The sequence below is a fragment of the Pleurodeles waltl genome, chromosome 11, assembly GCF_031143425.1.
Source record: "Pleurodeles waltl isolate 20211129_DDA chromosome 11, aPleWal1.hap1.20221129, whole genome shotgun sequence".
Lineage (NCBI taxonomy): Eukaryota > Metazoa > Chordata > Amphibia > Caudata > Salamandridae > Pleurodeles > Pleurodeles waltl.
The window spans coordinates 166,627,957-166,649,287 of NC_090450.1; the positions used below are offsets into that span (position 1 = coordinate 166,627,957).

At 45.1% G+C, this 21,331-nt stretch overlaps 1 protein-coding gene across 2 annotated transcripts in view; it reads left to right on the plus strand.

The window, feature by feature from the left end:
* The window catches only part of LOC138265536 (arylacetamide deacetylase-like), a 204,994-nt gene that overhangs the window by 136,764 nt on the left and 46,899 nt on the right, over positions 1 to 21,331 (plus strand). The gene's annotated exons all lie outside the window — the stretch shown is intronic.

The following is a 21,331-nucleotide window of genomic DNA, read 5'->3' on the forward strand; positions in this document are numbered from 1 at the left end:
AGAAATTATAGGTGTGATTTATGTCTACAATACTACATAATAATATAACATCACTCAGCTTACCAGGGTTCACATGAACATCAGGCTGCAGGCAGACGTACCACAGTGCCCAAGATTCCAAATCAGGACTCAAACGATGACTGATTTAAAAACACATCCAAACTTCACAACACATTAGGAACCATAGTAACCCTGAGTGGTGGGTGCAAAGGATGGCATATGCATAGAGAAGTAGCTTTGGTGTAGCTGCCAATGTGACTGCACATTAGGAATTGTGAATAACCATGTCAATAATGGGATTCTGATGCAGGATGGAACACAAATGCAAATACTAAATTGACACTGTTAACTCATGCCAAGTCCCTGATCCCCAAGCATATGACACATAATGTAAAGGAGTACCAAAAACTTATTTCACAGTAATAAAGGATACTAAAACTAGGGGAAACACCTTAACTAACCTAACCTATCCTAACTACACATTACCCACTACTGGCCCTAACTGCCCTAAGCTAAACTTACCTATCACATTTAACTAAACACTCTAAACATCAACCACCCACCCCCCTTATATGACGGAACACATGTAGGACAACATATACTAACCTAAACACATACTAACTTATCCTAAACAAAAATAGATTTTGTTTTTTATATTTTTAAAAAAGTTTTTTATTTTTTATTTGACACATAAACCCCAACATCATCCACCATCCACCCACCAACAAAGAAAACATGTAAAAATATAACACCCTCCACCCCCAACCCACTTACACTAACTAAACTAACAGCCTACTCTAACCTAACACTAAACCCCCTAAACCCACTAGAGATAAGAACCAAAATAGAGGAGGAAGGGGAGGGAACCATGGGTAAGGATCCAAAAGTCACAAATTGGCCCTCCTCAGGATCTTTTTAATACCCCCGGAGTTTCCTGCTATTGCGGGACCCCTCCTGCTGCAGCCTGTCCATCCTGCGCAACATCCGTTGCTTGTCATGTCTCATGTTCTAAAATTCTACATTGTCTATCACTGCAGCTGGGGTTGTCTGTGTTCCACTTGTTGATGGTACTGCTGGTGCTGGTTCCGGTGCCGGTACCATGCTTGGAGGGGTAGGTGCAGGAGCTGCTGCCCGTGGGCCTGGGGCAGATTAGGTTGAGGGACCTGCAACAGTGGCTGTCATCCTTTGGGTGACTGTGGTTTGAGCTGTAGTGGTGGTGGTGGCTGTTGTGGGCAAGGCTGGCCCCCCTTGGGCAAATGCCCTCCAGACCCCTGTGGTTCTCTCATGGCGATACCAGCGTGCCATATTGCGGAAACCCAGACTCCACGTCTAGTATGTGGCGGTAACACATTGTCCGCCTCTGGAATTCCCTGATCTCATGGACATTCATGTTGGCAGCTGTAAAAATAAAGAAAGCCAAACATTAGTGACATCATTATGTGATACATCTACAGATGATATTGTAACACTTCCTCAAAAATAGCTGATACTGTCCAAATCACAGTACAGATCATAGAATGTCCCTGAGGAATGACAGGCCAACGCAGCCTACACATCTACTATCTAATAGCACAGCAATGCACAAAAAGGTGTGTACCTACTTAATTGATGTGTGCATCTTTGTACTGCAATTAGTCACATAACAGATGCTGCAAGTACTCCACAAGTGCCAGGCCAACTAATGACTATCTTCTGGAAGACAACCAAGGCCCACAAGACCTGTGATTTGTAAATGGAATTGGCTGGACGGTATGCAGTTGCTAATCATGAGGGGGTATCCTAGGTTGGAACAAATGAATGTTTGAATTACATGTCTGTCTTCTACACTGGGATCCTCACACATAGGTACAAATATTTCCTAACCCTAACCCTGTGCCTCAGGGGGGGATGGACATACAACACATACTTTCAAACATCAAGGACAGGCAGGAAGCTTTTGACAGTTGTCCATGGGTTTATTCAGTCCACCACAGCTAAGGAGGGCTGCTAACTAGGATTGACTCAAACATTGGACAATCACATCCACATTTATGTTTCTTATTGCGGACAATTGTCAACATCATTAGATATCACTAATACCTTTCCAAAAACAAGCACATAGATGCAAGCACCCATCTACGCTTGACCTGCATGCACACCTATGGCATGTCACTCAAGTGCCACATAAACGGAGCACAACATGTGGAGCTAGATCTGCTAGGAAGTCAAACATACAGTCCTACATGTTCATTAGTTAACAGGGATGCTCAATTGTGTGGGGAATACTTCGGCATCACTGGTCTGTGTGAATCTGGTCATTACTTGCTAACTAAATCATGAAACTGGCCACTTCCAAATTAATCATTGGCATACATGTAGCAATAAATCACCCTCTTCACCTGCCCATGCCTATAGCGCAGCACTCGACTCCCAATATATGACTTTCCGCCACAGAATGTCCAACTCAAACATGGAACAAAATGTCAACCTCCAGTCAAGTCACATATCCGATTACGTGCCAGCACATCATACCTTGCAATGAGTCCAACACACAGGAGTCAATCACACAACAGCTGCAAACACAATACAGGACAAACATATCAACACTTACTGGATACGTCTGGGTCTGCAAATCGAGCCACTTCACCAATTATGTAGGCGGCTGGTCCACCGGTAAAACATGGAAGGGTGAAATGTGCTCAATGTCTGCTCCCTGTACGTAACTTGGATAAACAAATTACTGTGTGTGACATTTTATATGATAGAGCAGCACATCAGGCATGTAGACACCCCAACAGACATACTACTGCAAACATGCATTGACACTGTCACTCCAGTGAGTGATAGACACACATATGCACACATGCACTGGCCCTAACAATCATGTAGTGCCAAACATGATTACTCAATTTAGTGCAGAATTGTTTCTAGAGGGCACTCCATTTCACCATTTGTTATTATGAGAGACATGCAAAGCCACATGCCTGGTGCACTGCAATACCAGTGACTCAGGTATTGTGGTTTGTGCATCAAGGGAAAATGAGTTACTGTGTGATGCTCATGTGGGTTGAGTTTAGTTCTGGAATTATTGTGATTTCAACAGTTCATTAAATGTGTGCCTGTGTTGTATGTAGGTTACATATGCCATATTGGCAGTGTACCCAGAGCCGTATATGCCCCCTATGACACCATGATGGCAGGGATCGTGTGTGTTACTTGATGACAATGTTACGCTAAAACATGGTTTGGCCATTTATCTAAATCAAAACAACTAACAAGTATATGCTGACAGTGTCTATTTTGATAATCCGTGACAGAATGCATGGGCACAGGTGTAGTCATTGCACCTCAAATGTGCTACTCGGGGCCCTGTGTACCTATATCAGGTTTGTATATCACAGTTTGCCACATTCATTAGCTTACATTTGCCAAGTTGGGTGATATGTGGTTATACAACCGAACCAACACTGTCCCCTAATTAAAACATGGTTTAGCAAATGTTCTACTTCTGCAATCTTGATGACGTAGGTCTCGATTTGTAAGCACCTTGGGAATGGCGGCACTCACAGGAATGCTGGCCTGCTGATCTTAGCATACAACCATGTCTGTGATAGCCTTCATACTAGCAAACTATTTTGGACTTTAAATGTATGATGGAAGCAGTCAGTGGTCCCTTGCACAACATCATGCAAATAAATATTTTCTGACCATGCATTCCCAAAGGTCAGGGATCCCATGATGACCCATTAACTTTAGAACAATGTTTGGCTATAAAGTGACACAGATGGCAAATGCACCAGCTCTGTACCAGCAATTGTGCCCAAGGCAAAAATGTTGTTGCGCTATGCTACTCAATGATAGGAATTCTACACCCACTCCTAAAAGCCACAAGAGTAATCTGTGTACTGCTACTGCAATCTGGTAGAATCCGGGCACAATTACATTTGGCCATCTGAAAGATTATCTGTCCAGACATAAACACACAGAAACAATGAACTTAGGGCCACATGTAATTGTGTTTCTTTTTATGTGTAGCATTTGCTTCATGCTATGGAATGTAGCAAAAAAAAAATGATATTATCAAGTGTGCATTACATTGCCATCCATAATTAATTTAAATGCTGCACAAACCAAGTCGAAATATCAGCCTAAGACATTAACTGAGGTTAGGAAGATATTTGTACGTAGGGCCATGAATACTGTGCAGACATGTATTAAAGGATTTAGGAACGACTTTGGTTAGTTGCATTAGCATGTGAAATACATCTCATTCCTGGTACACTCCCAGGCCCTGAATAATCTATTGACATAAAAGCAGCACTTATTAACAAGATAAAGTTGTCTTATGTAAGTATTTGTAGCTTTTGCGTCAACAAATGACGGTACTGCGTAGCAAAAATAGTATTCATCAGGGCCACAGTTTCTTCAACTTGCATTCACATGTCCACAAACATTGCATGCAGCATGTCCCAAAATCTGCTACTGCCACTACAGAACATTTAACTGTACACAATAGTCTAATTTGTACTCACCAACAGGGCCACCAATCACCACACCCAGGTGGTCCAGCAGGTCTTGCTCTCTGGCCACCAGGTCAGCCCAGCGATGTTTCAGTTGGTGGTCGTTGCGCTGGCTGTTGAACAGCATTTTAGGTGGAATAGCACCTTTGACCACCTGAGCCTCACAGCCTCAGTGTGATACCCCTGTATCACCCTGCCACCAGCCTCCGTCATCAGGGGGAGGAAGTGGCACACCAGCCAAATAAAAGCCCCCAGCTCCTCCACACCCATTCTCCCCAGACGTGGCCTTCCCAACATATCAGAAGTAATAGGGATAGGAAGGGGTAAAGAGGGAAATACAGGGAAAGAAGGTATGAAAGGAAACTTAAAAACCCACAAGCAGCCCAACAATACCCCAACTAAAAATACCCACTAACACACTCCCAACAGTACAAAGACAAAAATAATCTAAAAAAATTACAAAAACACATTTACACTGATTTACACAGACAATTGCAAAAACAAAAGATGACAATGGAAATGGCACACAGGAGACAAAAGCACAATATTGACAGACACAACTCTGAACATAGCCACACAGTCTAGAAGAATCGCAAACTGCAAAGTGAAAGTGAAAGTGAAAGTACACCCACTGTACCATTTCTGTTAACAGGATAGTCTATTACGTCACTTCCTGTCTCAAATGCGGTGCTTTTGTATTATGATGCGTGAAATTTTATGAATACTATTGGTTGCTGTTGGTTCTTGATAAACTCTTTTCCAATTTATTGTTCTTAACATATATTTTAACATCCTGTCTGAGTAGTACTCATGTGCCACTCAGATAGGATGTGTGTGTGTAAATTTAAACAATATTGATTGTCATTCAGTTTATCAAAGTGGCTCTTCAAGTCTTTTTGTGTTGCAGTCAGATAATAAACAGATCTTCTATAAATCTCAGCCACAAGGCAATGTTGTCCAGGTGCTCCTCACTCCCCTCTCCCCAAGCTACTTCCCTCTCCCACCAACCCATGGTGAAATTTGAATTGCTTGGAGAGAAGGAAGCTCCTATTGCTGTCCTGCCTTCTTGAAAGTACATCTGATGATTAAACAAAAACACATGGGGGGTCATTCTGACCCTGGCGCCCGGTGGCCGCCAGGGCCACCGACCACGGGAGCACCGCCAACAGGCTGGCGGTGCTACCACGAGCATTCTGACCGCGGCGGTTCAGCCGCGGTCAGAAGCGGAAAGTCGGCGGTCTCCCGCCGACTTTCCACTGCTCGGGGGAATCCTCCATGGCTGCGGAGCGCGCTCCGCAGCCATGGGGATTCTGACACCCCCTACCGCCATCCTGTTCCTGGCGGGTCTCCCGCCAGGAACAGGATGGCGGTAGGGGGTGCCGCGGGGCCCCCGTAAGAGGGCCCCGCAAAGTATTTCAGTGTCTGCCATGCAGACACTGAAATACGCGACGGGTGCAAACTGCACCCGTCGCACCCCTGCAACTACGCCGGCTTAATTCTGAGCCGGCGTCCTCGTTGCAGGGGCATTTCCTCTGGGCCGGCGGGCGCTCTTTTGGAGAGCGCCCGCCGGCCCAGAGGAAATGTTAGAATGGCCGCCGCAGTCTTGTGACCGCGGTGCGGTCATTTGGCGGCGGAACCTTGGCGGACGGCTTCCGCCGTCCGCCAAGGTTAAAATCAGGCCCATAATTTTGTAGAAGCATTTCAATCATTTTCAGGATCACTTGAGAATGTTGCAGTTCTTTAACTTTCCTCTCTTTCAAAAAGTATGGACAATTGAATTAAATAATGACACCCTTTTATTGTTGCCAAAATATAGCCTTCTTTCCATTTGGTTTCAGCCAGAATCCTTAGGAAGTCGCCATTATTTTTATATGGCCACACAGAGTTGTTACCAGTGGTGCCAAGTAGCAATCAACATACCTTGATACCTTTTCAAAGAGAGAACCACAGCTTGAAATTATTGGCTTCCCAGGTCGTTTTACTAATGTTTTGTGTATTTTGGGGAGGAAATAAATAGTTAGAAACACTGGGTCTTCCATCTTGAGGTATTGTTGCTCATCATCTGTCAATACAGATTCATGCTGCCATTGTTTGAGCCAATCATTCAGTTTCATTGTCAAATCATATATGGGGTAGTTCTGTAATTTTTAAAAATTTCTAACATCATTCAAGTGGCAGTATGCCTCCTCCATGTAATCCTTATTCAGAATCACTATATTACTGCCTTTATCGGACGGTTATACCTCTATATCATCATGTTGCATTAAAAATGTTATTGCCCTCTTTCCTCTTTAGTTACATTTTCTGTTGATACTAAAATTCTTTCATTTTCCCATTTCTCCAGTTCGATGCTTACCAGTTCACAAAAATACAGGAATTTTATTTCCAGGGGCCAGGGCTGGACAAAATTTGGATTTAGGTTTGAGGTTGCTATGTGTATGGTGATCAGCACGTATCTCTAACTCTTCCAACACTTGTGTTGTAGTTAGTACCTCATATTCAAAACTATGCATTAAATCAAATCCTTTTTTTTTCAGTCTTCTGGTTGTGCTATAGTGAATGCTGTTTCTTCTCTCTATAGTCCATCCTTTTAATTTTCTTTGGGTAGTATTTTAACAATGTACAGGGACGTTATAGTTAGGTAATAAAATAGAATAGTTAGGATTAGAATTTTAAAAAACATAGAAATTCACTGTAAAAAAAATAAGGTTATAGGGACGTTATAGGCAGGCTCACATTTTAAACGTACAAAACCATAGAAATTCACTAGTTATAATTAGAGTTACCTCAAGTTACTATAACTCATGCCCTAAGGTAAATACAACTTGTACTCCCGCCAGGCACAGTTTTTTCATCCAAAATTTTACTGCAAATATAAACTGATATTATCAATGATTTTATGTAAGATGGTTTTTTTTAGGCTTTAATATCACATATACTTAGAATGAGATATTTGTGTTCATTTTAAAATAAAAAATGTATTTGCTATTTTTAAAAACACTATAATATTTTTTTCTAATTAAAATAAAGATAGAAATGAGTCCAACTGGACTTAAATCCCCAAAGCTCAGTGTGAAGGTCTGTGACCTTCACACTGAGCTATGTTTTATTTTTTAGCCCTTCGTCGGCTATCTGGGACTTTGGGGGAGCCTTCAAGGACTCCCCTGCGGTCCCTACTAGTTTATTTACTTATTATTTTTTACTTTAACCTCTTAGCTGCTGGGCCTTCCCCCCCCCCCCAGTGCTGAGCCCTTTTTTGGCTATTTGGGGTAGTTCCTACTTAGGCCTTCATAACTTTTTGTCCACATAAGCTATCCATGCCAAATTTGCGTCCTTTTTTTCCAACATCCTAGGGATTCTAACGGTACCCAGAGTTTGTGGTTTCCCCTGGAGGAGACCAAGAAAATAGCCAAAATACAGTGACAATTTTGTTTTTTCCAAACAAATGGGAACAAAGGGCTGCCGAAGAAGGCTTGTGGTTGTTTCCCTGAAAATGCCATCAACAAAGGGTTTCTGGTGCTGAAATCACTATCTTCCCACCTTTCAGGAACGGGCAGACTTGAATCAGAAAACCACATTTATCAACACAAATTTGGCATTTTACTGGGACATACCCCATTTTTACTATTTTTGGTGCTTTCAGCCTCCTTCCAGTTAGTGACAAGAATGGGTATGAAACCAATGCTGGATCCCGGAGCGCTAAACATTTCTGAAAACTAGACAAAATTCTGAATTCAGCAAGGGGTCATTTGTGTACATCCTACAAGGTTTTCCTACAGAAAATAACAGCTGAAATAAAAACATATTGAAATTGAGCTGAAAACAACAGCCATTTTTCTTTATGTTTTACTCTGTAACTTTTTCCTGCGATGTCAGATTTCTGAAAGCAATATACAGTTTTGTCTGCTGGACTCTTCTGGTTGCGGGGATATAAAGGGCTTATAGGTTCATCAAGAACCCTAGGTACCCAGAGCCAATAAATGAGCAGCACCCTACAGTTGGTTTTCATTCTATACTGGTTATACAGCAACTCATTTGCTGAAATATGAAGAGTGAAAAATAGCTATCAGAAAACCTTTGCATTTCCAAAATGGGATCAAGATGAGGTTTTGAGGAGCAGTGGTTATTTGCACATCTCTGAATTCTGGGGTGCCCATACTAGCATGTGAATTGCAGGGCATTTCTCAAATAGACGTCTTTTTTACACACTCTCTTATATTTGGAAGGGAAAAATATAGAGAAAGATAAGGGGCAATAACACTTGTTTTGCTATTCTATGTTCCCCCAAGTCTCCCGATAAAAATGATACCTCACTTGTGTGGGTAGGCCTAGCGCCCACAACAGGAAATGCCCCAAAACACAACGTGGACACATCCCATTTTTTGACAGAAAACAGAGCAGTTTTTTGCAAAGTGCCTACCTGTAGATTTTGGCCTCTAGCTTAGCCGGCACCTAGGGAAACCTACCAAACCTGTGCATTTTTTAAAACTAGAGACCTTGGGGAATCCAAGATGGGGTGACTTGTGGGGCTCTGACCAGGTTCTGTTACCCAGAATCCTTTGCAAACCTCAAAATGTGGCTAAAAACACGTTTTCCTCACATTTCGGTGACAGAAAGTTCTGGAATCTGAGAGGAGCCACAAATTTCCTTCCACCCAGCATTCCCCCAAGTCTCCAGATAAAAATGATACCTCACTTGTGTGGGTAGGCCTGGTGCCCGCGACAGGAATAGATCACACAACGGTCAATGTTGGTCCTTACATGAGGCAGCTGTTGACCCTGGGGTGATCCATTCCTGACGCAGGCACTAGGTGTAGGCACTCAAGTGGGGTAGTGTTTTTATCAGGACAGGTGAGGAGTCACTGGGTGGTAGGAATTTTGTGGATCCCAGCATATTCCTGTAGTTTGTGTGACAGAAAGGCGAGAAAAATAGAGTTTTTATTCAACATTTCAGCTTTGCAGGGTATTTTGGGTAAGAAAACTTTGGGGAATCCACACAAGTCACACCTCTGTGGACTCCCCCAAACGTCTAGTTTCCAGAAATGTTTGGGTTTAGTGTGTTTCTCTATATGGCCGCCGAACCCAGGACCAAAAACACAGGTGCCTGCCTTACAAAACCAGTTTGTTTTGCCATAGATAAATTTGATGTCTCCACAATACGATTTGGGCGGTGGAATTTGGGGCTGAACTAAATTGGGGAGCTCCCAAGAGAGCACTTTCTCTCTCTCTCTCTGCTTGCCGCCGCATTCACCTGCTCTCTGGGTTGGGCTAACTGACTATTACCCAGTTGCACAAACAGCTTGCGAAGGGACAGCAGGACTGTCCTCATCACCTCCCTCATAATGTACTGGAAGAGGAGTTATCGGATGGGACTACACCAACTGAAAAATCACTCCCAGAGTCTGCGCCATTGTCCTATCCCTCAGATGCTGTCTCAGTATCTGATGTCTCAATCTCTGATCCTATGTCAGAGCTGTCCTCTATAACCCAAGTGCCGGCAGCAGTCATCCATCAAGATGCCATCTCTGCTATTGGCTAAACTGTTGCTCTAAAACACTAGCCTACGTAGACAGTCACAAAATCGATGGTGTATGTGAGATATGTGCAACAGTAGAGGCCACCTTACCTGCGCTTCTTCCCTCAATCAGCACGTTCTTTCAAGACACTCAAAAAACACCTTGTCACATACCATTTGTCACAGTCTTTAGCACCTCCTGCGCCCAGTCCAACAATCATTATTGGTGCTCCCACTCCCTCCTCCTCGGATTCCCTCATTACCACCCAGCAAAAGTACCCTTCATCTCTCCATAGCCGCGATCCACCCCGCACCTACATTTCATTGGTATTATAGTGCAAGAAATGGCTGACTTTACTAATGTACTCAGCTATTTACATAAAATACAGATTTGCTCTTTGCAGTAGGCATATAAACCTTTTGTGCTTCTTTATGGCACTAAAACTGCCACTAGACAAGTATGACCCTTTTGTAGCAGAAACATAGTCACAATACTTACTTGACTTTTTTATTGCTGCCTAAAAGCTACAGTTGAAAAGCGTCAGTTGAAGTATGTGCATTGCTTTGAAGACGCAAGCTGCAACTGCAAGACAACTGGCGGCAAATCTATATATATATATATATATATATATATATATATATATATATATCACTTTTATATGTGGGTCTGGTTTTCCTGGGGGCCGATCGCAGCCCCCAGGGAAACCACACACATATTGACAAAAGTGATATATATATGACAGCCAACCACCTGAAACTCAACTCAAGCAAAACCGAAATAATCCTCTTTGGCCCACACAAAAACACCTGGGACCCCTCATTGTGGCCCACCACGCTAGGCCCTGAACCCACCCCCACCAACCACGCACGCAACCTCGGCATCATCCTAGACTCCTCCCTCTTGATGACCCAACAAATCAACGCTCTCACCTCCTCATGCTTCAACACACTCCGTATACTGAAAAAAAACATTCAAATGGATCCCCACAGAGACCAGAAAAACTGTCACTCATGCACTCATCAGCAGCAGACTTGATTACGGAAACGCCCTCTACGCCGGCGCCACTCTAAAACTCAAGCGCAAACTACTGCGCATCCAGAACTCAGCAGCACAACTCCTCCTCGACCTCCCCTGACACGAACACATCTCTCCACACCTCAAATCCCTCCACTGGCTCCCCATTGACAAAAGGATCACCTTCAAGATCCTCATCCTCGCACACAAATCACTCCACAACACAGGCCCTGCCTACCTCAACGAGAGTCGCCTTCCACACCCCCACACGAAACCTCCGCTCAGCTGACCTCTCTCTCGCCTCTGTCCCCCGCATCAAACACACCACCAACGGGGGCAGATCCTTCTCCTACCTTGCACCCAAAACCTGGAACGCCCTCCCAACCCACCTTCGCAAGACCCAAAACCTACTTCTTTTCAGGAAGGGCCTCAAAACCTGGCTTTTCGAACAGTGATCCTCCCAGCCCTTCCCCCCCCCCCACCCCCCCAGTGCCTTGAGACCCTCACGGGTGAGTAGCGAGCTTTATAAATCTCTTTGATTGATTGATTGATTGAGATATATATATAGATCTATCTCTATATATATATATATCTACATAGATATATCTATAGCTAGATCTATAGAGATATATATATATATATATATATATATATACATATATATAGATCTAGCTATAGATATATCCATGTACATAGACCCCCTGTCCATTTATTTTTATTAAAAAAAATGTTTCCCCTGGGGGCGGCGCGATATCGCCCTCCCCCCCCCAGGGGGCACCTACCTTTTTAAAAAAAAAAATATGCCCCCGGGGGGGGGGGCAGCCCATTTTCCGAGGGGGCCGACCCCCCCAAGTGAAATCCCTGGCGTCTAGTGGTGTTTCCTGGCCCCCGATCGCAGCACAACACTCACAGGAAGGCATCGTAAGAAAGGGGAGACTCTCCCCTTTCTTACGAGGCCTTCCCGAATGTGGGGAAGGCTGTCTTCCCCATCGGAGCAGGAAGCGGCCGCAAGGCTGCTTCCCGCTCCGATGGGGAAATCAACTTTGTTACGTCAGTGCGCCTCACGGCGCGCTGATGTCACATGGGGCGGGTGGGGGAGACACGGAAGCTTCCGTGTCTCCCTGGGTTATAAAAAATAAAAAATAAAAATCCTCAGGTGCGACGCACCCGAGGATTTATTAACCCCCTCCCTGATGTCGGCCACTGGTCGTGACCCGCACCAAGGAGTTAGTGCGGGCGTCGGCCAGTGGCCGACGCCTGCAGTGAAGGTGTTAATACAAAGCTGTTTACAGGCACTGTTGGGAAAAACACAGTGTAACCCTAGGGGGTGGTGGTCCCTGGGGCAGCAGGGCACACGGCCCTCGCATATTTAAGATTTCCCTGGGAGGTGGTGGTCCCCAGGGCAGTGGGGAAGCAAATAGCCCCCGCATTTAACTAATCTTTCCCCACAGAGGTGGCGGCCCCTGGGGCAGCAGGAGGGGGACAGGAGGCCGCCTCGCTTTTTTACACAATAGCCTCCGGGACTTGGCCCACCCGGGGGCATTGTAGTAATGAGGTTGGGGAGCCCGTATTTCATTCTTTTTTAAAATTTTAGCACAGATCCATTGATCCACTGTGACTCCATCCATAAAATAAAAAAAACAAATGCTTTTTAGCCCTGGGGGAGTCCCTTTGGGACCCCACCACTAGAACTCAGAGGTTAGGTTGTTCATACCCTGGCCCCTTTTCTTTATTTTTTTTACCAAGTCCCAGTACGGCTGACAACACTTCAACAATCTGCGTGAGATCGGTGGGGTCCCGAATCCTTAGCGTCCCTAGATATACAAATTTGGATTTTCTTTAATTTCTCTAAAAGTACTGAACAGAATTACACCAAAACTATTAGGGGCAATCTTTCTGGACTAGGGCCTACGTTCCTGCCAAATTTGGTGTAATTCCATTCAGTAGTTTTTGCACTATTGCTGTACAAAATCTCTAAGGAAAAATTAATGTGGAAAACGTGTTTTTGGACCCCTGCTCCATTTTTCTCACCCGAGCCCCCTTCTCCCCCTGGACAGATTATCCCAACACTTTCCAGGCATCCAGGCAGCAGCTGGTGGGGCTGGCAAATTGTTTTGGAAAGTTTTGTGAAGATTCTCAAGCAGCACCGAAGATATAGACAAGTTAAAAAACATTTTTTATATAGAAACTAGGTCCTAACTATAAAGTTACACACATATATATATATATATATATATATATATATATATATATATATATATATATATATATTTCTATATATATATATATATATATATCCATATTGAGGTGAGAAAATCTAGAGTGTCCCGGGTGTTGTAGAGTGCTCTTTACTGGAGCTGCTCTCCACCTAAATTTGGGAGCTACCCAGAGTTCTCTCTTGTGTTTTGCATAATTTATGCGTCACTCTAACCCTGCAAGGGACTTGTTTTGACTTATATTGGGTGCTCCCTTGTGTCTGGACAAAGCAAAACCCTTCTGAAGAGTTAATGAGTGAAACATGTGTAAGGGATTGCTTTACTCATTCCAGGTTGGCTTGGATGGTATTTGACCAATCCAAAGCTGTAATACTGTGTCTGGAGTGGTAAATGGCTTTTGTTATTTTACAGCTCAGCAAGGATGACACTGTGTCAATCCTATGCTTAAAGATTTTGCTGTACAAATGGTAAAAGACTTTGGGGCATATTTATACTTGTTTTGCCCCAAATTTGCGTCATTTTTTGAAATGTAAATTCAGTGCAAAACTAACTCCATATTTATACTTTGGTGCTAGAACCATCTTGTGCCAAATTTATAGAGTTAAAGTCATTTTTTGGACATGGAAACCTACCTTGCGTTGAGGAGATGCAAGGTAGGCGTTCCCATGCAAAAAACTGACTCTATGGCCTTAGCGCCATATTTATCCCCAAGCTAAAATCAGGCATGGGGGAAGAGAGGTCAAATAATGGTGCAAAGCTTTACCATAGAATAAGCCTACAGGTGCCCTCCGCAGGCCCCAGGGACACCCCCACCAACACCAGAGGGACAACGGAGGATGGGGGACCCCATCCCAGGTAAGTATAGCTAAGTACCGGTAAGTATTTTTTTTTAATTGCCTTTGGGGGCCCTGAAATGGGCCCCCCTACATGGCACTGGGTACAATGGCCATGCCCAGGGGACCCTAGTCCTGTGTGCTGGCCTTGGGGTGGTGGGCATGACTTGTGTCTTTTCTAAGACAGGAGTCGTGGTATGGATGGTTTTGGGTCAGAAAATCACTCTAGTCAGGTTAGAGTCATTTGTTTTTTACTCTAACCTGCCTAATGTAATTTTTTGGTGCAAAACCCCCTTCTTCCATACCGCCAGCCCCACCCAACTAAAGTTATTTTTTTTTACCTCTAGCCTACCTTTTGTACCGGCTTGCACCATTCCATAAATATGGTGCCCGGCTGGTGCACAGAAATGGTGCAAGCCAGTGCTAAACATTTTGGTGCAAAACTGAGTTGGTGCAGTTTTGCACCAAAAAGTATAAATCAGGGCCTCAGTCCCTATCTAGCTCGGTGTGGATAGCACTGTGCTGATCCTATGCTTAAAAATGTTGCTAGATAAACAGACATTTGAGGTGAGCAAATCTAAAGTGTCGCTGGTGTTGTAGAGTGCTCTTTACTGGAGCTGTTCTCCACCTAAATTTGGGAACTACCCAGAGTTCTCTCTTGTGTTTTGCATATATATATATATATATATATATATATATATATATATACTCACTTTATGTTATGTTAATATAACCAGCACCTACAGCCAGGCTCTTCCACAGGCACAGGGCTTTTGATTGTTTAAAAAAAAAAAAAAATACAAACAAATAAAAAAAGATATGGGGACTATAAATAAATAAACTGCACTAATTTCTCCCTTTTTTCAAATAAAAAAGTATTATAGTTTATTTGAAATAATAAATACATTTTTTATTTTAAGTCAAACACAAATATTTTAGTTAGTAAAGCCTAAAAAAAGTTATCTCTTTTCCTCTCACTTTCTCTCTTTCTCACTTTCAATCAATTTCTCACACTCACACACCCACTTGGACACTTACGCACCCACTCACAGGCCCACTCAGGCACTCACACCCACTCACAGACCTTCTGATACCCTCATGCACTCACCCACAGACCCGCGCACACACTGACACACCCACTGAAACACTGATGTACGAACTTTGACACCCAGACAGACAATCTGACAGCCACTCTCACCCCCAGATACACCCTCTCACAGCTATTCTCACACCCAGAGAAGCTACAGCTAAGTCCCACCACACACACAGCCAAAGTACTGTGCACAGAGTGGGTTTTGGTGGTTAGAAGGTGTTGGCAACAGGGTCTCGCTGTAGGTCAGGCCCTATGGCCAACTGCCACCACGCACAGTAGAAGGCCGTGCATGGCAGTGGTTGGATTGACTTACAGTAATTACAATTATTATATGTTAAAAAAACATCGAAACTCACTTAAAAAAAATCAAAGGTTACAGGGATGCTATGAATAGGCTCACATTTTAAACGTACAAAACCATAGAAATTCATCACATATAGGCCCTCATTATGACATTGGTGGTCCAACTCCACAACGCTGGCAGTGGCTGTAACACCGTCGACAGCGTGGTGGTGCTGGACCGCCAGATTATGACCACGCCCGTAGCGCCAGGGCGGTCGGACCGTCGGGGCGAAGGTGGACCACCTTTGCCCCTGTGGTCCATCATAAACCGCCAACGGTATTTGGAGTCACCTTTGCGCCAGGGATTTCCTGGCAGCAACCCCACCAGGAAATCCCTGGTGGAAAGGATACTGGTGACAGGAATTTACATTCCTGCTGTCAGTATGTGACGCCCCCAGCCCTCCCCACACAGCCACTGTCCCCGTAACCCCGTAGGGACCCCGAACCCCCTTAAAGACCCCCCACCCCATCCAAGCATGCATGCACCACACACACACACAATCACGCATTCACACACTCATACAGACACACACATACACTCGCACACCCCCCACACCCACCGCATCCATTCACACACTCACACAGACACTCACAGTCACACAGAAACACCACCACCCTTAAATCACACAAAAGCATACCCCCATGCAAGCACACACCACTCATCACCCCCCTCCCCTATTGGACGGGCACTTACCTTTTCTCAGTTGTCGTCCGGGAGGGGACGGGATCCTTGGGGCCTGCTCTGCTGCCAGCGCCCCATCACCACAACACCACCACGCCTATTACCAACTCGTAATAGGTGTGGAGGTGTTGTGAGTCTGTGGTGGTGCAAGCGGAGCAGCCTCCACTGGACCGCCGACCGCCAGTTGGGCTGCTGGCGGCTCTCTGCCCAAATTCTGGCAGAGAGCCGCCAGCAGTCATGATATGGCATCCCTGGCGGTCTTGTGGCCGATGGGACTTCGGCGATCTATGTTATAGACTGCTGAAGTCATAATGAGGCCCATAGTGTTACTTCAAGTAACTATAACTTGCGCCCTAAGGTAACTATAACCTTTGTCCTTGCAATGCACTGGTAAATACACCACAAATTACGGCACTCATGACATTGTTATAACCTCCTTGATAATATCAATGTAATTTATGCAGCAAAATCTTTGATGAAAAAACTGTGCATGGCGGGGGTATGATTTATAGTTACCGTAGGGCACAAGTTATAGTTACTTGAGGTAGCTCTTATTATAACTGGTTAATGTCAATGGTTTCATATGTTTAAAATGTGAACCTAACTATAACGTCCTTGCAACCCTTGTTTATTTAAGTGAATTTCTATGTATGTATTAGTGTGAGAGGATGGTTATGACTATCGGGTCTACCCTGAGGTTTTTTTTTTGTATCACCTGTTTTATTACCTTTTACTGTGAGGGAGCCTCATAGCTTGGGAATCACACACAGTAAACTCATGGTAAAATGGACTGCGCATGTTTACCACCTTATTAAGCCGAGGTTGCTGTGACACAGCAAGGGTAGGAGGCCCAGGAATGGTTATTCGTGATCATGTGTGCACACCTATGTGCACATATGTGAGGGCTGCGCGGGGAGGATTCCTGGCATGCGCAGCCCAAGAACTGAACTTAGGTAGCCTGGTGCAGGAGTGACTAAGCAGAGTGGGTAGTGACCTGGGGTAGGCCTTAAGAGATAGGTGTGCACATATGAGGGATAGTCAGTGTGCTTACTGTCTTGATTGTAGGGACTTTCCATTACATGTCAATGGGAAAGCCTGGCCTAGGGCGCAGCTCCAATTTTCTAAGGTCCACAGACTCCAGAGTTGCACCAATGTACACTGTAACCTGTATTAAAGAAGCAATGCAGTAGGTTACAAAAGCATATTTGTATAGCTTATGAGTCATCGAGGAATGTCATCTTTCTCTGACTGAGCTCAGGATAATTGCCAGTTACTGCTCTGTCCAGCTGCAGGAGCAGGGCCTTGCATCAATCAGTCAGCTGTCATTCTGTGCCAGGAACCGGATGTTAGAGGTCCTAAAAGGAATGTCAGGGAGGAGGGTCTGAGTCTCTCGGAGCACATGTGACAACTGACCCCTGGACAATGTCATTTAGAGCTATCCCATAATACTGTGTAGGAAGGTTGGGACGGGGTGGAGAGGTGATGTGGCACATCAGGATAGGCCAGAGGTGTAGACCTGCTAGAAACTCCCACCCCACTTAAAAGGTCTTGCCCTGGGGAGGGTTCTCTCTCTTTGAATGTGATTTTCCTGAAGAATCCCAGGACTGGAGGCTGATGCTATGGACACTTGGAAGAAGGAGACCCCTGATTGTCCCCAGGACCAAGGACTCTGACTTTGTTTGACCCAAGGATTAGTGGGGAGAAACTGGGCTTTGCGCCAGGAGATGAGAGGCCCAATGGGAGAACAAAATGGAATCTGGTGCAGGGAGCCTGGGAATACAGTTCCCTGCCAAATTCATCAACCTTTTAGGCCAGGAGGCCTGATGAAAGTGCTCCAGGTGGCTAGGGCTCATCACCTGGAGTGAAAAAGCCACCAGATTGGCCCAGGGGGGCCTGCAATATCCTCATGTAAAGTTTGTGACATTTGACCCTTAGGGAGGATTGGCAACAAAGCATGTGGGGCTAAGCTGCCAAGTCCAGCACATCCCCAACAAAAAGGGCCGTGTGGAGGGAGTGCCATTGTGCTCCCTCAAAGAGGAGGAGGAGGGAACCAGGAGCCCATCCTTGGGCCTCATAGTAATGAGCGAAGTCAGGGGATTCCATTGCACCCTTGTGAAGGTGTCGAAAGGGGCCCGAGACAAGTCAAGGATGCTGTCACACCCCCCATAAATATGGCAGAGGGGGCCCACACCCTACTCTGGGGCACACAGCAAAGTAAAGTTGGGGAGCGTTGTTGAACTCACCGTGAAAACTGTTGGGGGGCCCAGGACACTATCCCTGGGCCCCAATGGGAGAAAGATGGAGGTGAAGTGCTATTGCACTCCCCTGCATGGCTGGTTCAGCCACCGCTAGCACTATGACTGCTTGCGGGAGAGGGCAGACCCTAAGAGGAGGAAGGGGGGCATGCTTATGCACCTCCTTCTGGGGCCTGCTCGCCGTCCTGCTCAGTTGAAGCGATTAGACTCAAAATAGGAGCTGGCTCCCACAGTAGCACAACCAGGTGCTGGCCATATGGGAAGCCGGTGGGAGCAGCTGGAGGTGGGCTCACCATGTCTCTCCCCAACAGAAACTCACCTGATGTGGGGGGTGTCTGGGTGAGACTGCACACCCCCGAAGAAGAGACCCGCCAGAAGGCCAACTGAGGTAGGGCGAGGCTGCCAATGGACAAGGCAGAGCAGGTCTCACTGGAGCAGCGGGAGAGCCGCTCATTATCAAGGCATAGCACTCCTGGAGGAGCACTCCATAATACCTTGCTGGGCCAGCCTGCAATGTGAACGAGAAAAGGCCCAGATTTTACTTAGAGTTTTTTTGGTAGTGGTGGCCCCAGGAGAGTGGGATCACCACTAAAATGAGCACCAACTGTGGGGGAGCTGCAGGAGGCACACAGCCTCTCACCAAGACGTTTTCATATATCCACACCCTCAGTTTCAGGGGACTTGGAAATAATAACCCCTCAGAGTTTGAATGTGTTTTCAAGCCAGTCCCAGCTAGAACTTTATTTCAGGGTGGTGGAACTGTGCCCTCTAGGGGTAAAGATCATGGCTGCAATCCCAGTGGCCTAAATGGTGATAACAATACATTGCTGTAATGATGAAGACACTCTAGATGTGAAAGGCTATAATTCCAGGTGGTTTTACAGCAAAGGAGTCCTTTAATGAGTATGGTTTAAAGGATAGCATGTTATGCTAAATGTGTTTACAAATGTATGGCTGCAGTGTTGCAGCCAATGATATGACTTGGAAGGGTCATATTAAAAGGCACCCTATAGGGGTGAAAGATGGTTTTACATAAAGATTAACAACCAAATGATGGCCCATATTTATACTTTTTAACGCAAACCAGCGCTGGCTAACCCCATTCCTACGCGCCATGCGGGCACCTTATTTAAGGAATGACGTTAGCTGGCGCTGTGGACTGGTCTGAGTCAAAAAAATTACTCAAACCAGGCAGCGCCGGCGTAGGGGAAAATCGGGGTTGTGCATCAAAAAATGGTGCAAGTCAGGTTTGAGGCAAAAAACATGCCTCAAACCAGACTTGCGCCATTTTTTAACGCAAAACCCCCATTGAAATGACTCCTGTCTTAGCAAAGACAGGAGTCATGCCCCCTTGACCAATGGCCATGCCCAGGAGACTTCTGTCCCCTGGGCATGGTCATTGGGCACAGTGGCATGTAGGGGGGGCGCAAATTAGGCCCCCCTATGCCACTTGAAAAAAAATAAAAAAAGTAATTACATCAACTTACCTGTACTTACCATCCATGGGTGTCCTCCAGGGGTGGGCGTGGGTGGCAGGGGGTGTCCCTGGGGGCAGGGAAGGGCACCTCTGGGCTCCTTCCATGGTCAGAGGCCATGGAAGTGAGCCCACAGGTCCCTTACAGCCAGCCCAGACCCAGGTGTTAAAAAACAGCGCACATCAGGCTGTGTGCCGCTATTTAAGGCCCACCCACTCCTGTGCGTCAAAATGACGCTGGAGTATAAATAGTCATTTCTTGGGCGGGAACGCCTACCTTGCATGTCATTAATGCAAGGCAGTTTTCCGCCTCCAAAAAATGACGCACACAGAGGAATTTTGACGTCCGCGGGCTCGGGCGTCAAAGTTTAAATATGGTGCACGGCTTGCGCCGAATGTGCGTAAAGAATGTTGACGCACATTCGGCGCAAACAAGGTTTAAATATGCCCCTATGTTCTTTAGGGACTGTGTCAACTGTGCATCGCCTTTATGTTAAATGTTTCAATGTGGAATACGACTGCGTAAATCATGCTGAGAGTAATCCTACCAACACCAACCACTCCAGCCTAGACATGTTCCTTATTGATACTTATTTGAGTAATGAATCTAACAGCCACAAGTAGCTGAAAGTAGTGGCTAGTATTGCAGTATAAGGTGAACTGACTCACAAGCTACAATCAAAAATTGCATTAGACTACAAGTTAATGTTCTGCCATGTAGGTTGTTGGTTTATATCATCCTTTGGGAGAGACGATAATGACTATGCAATGTCATCAAAAAGTAATTCCATCAGTTTGAGTATATTTGTAAATTCCTTCATTGTATTGAGTAGTGCGTGTGTAATAAATGTTTTTTTACTTTATCACAAGGAAAAGCACAGACTGGACAATCATTTATTGAGTGGTATTCTTGTGTGCTTGTGAATGGTGATTACTAGCCCAGACCCCCTCCCTGGAGTAAGCCCTGGACTACTCTGCAACACTACTCTATGAGAGTCAATTGCTACAAAGGGCAATTGGGTCCGATTGGTGGCTGTGTGAGGACCCATTACCTCTGTAGGCCACACAACTAATGACCAACCCTCCAACAATTACCTACTGAGGGCCAATAGGCAGTTATAGTTAGGATCATTTTTCCCATACACAGAGCATTTTTCCTTTTTTCTAATAACTTTGGCACTGCTTTACAAAATCTAAAACAATTATACATTGGTCAGTTCAACTGTTCTGTTGAAAGCTTTGGGATGAACTGTCTAATGCGAGCCGAGAAAAAGTGGGGATCCCTGGACACTTTTTCCCCTATTTTAGGTCAATTTGATTTTTCTATTTTTTTAACACGACTGCAGCATGAACCGCCTAAGGAATTACACCAAATTAGGCAGAAAGCTAGCTTTTGGTACAGAAAGTG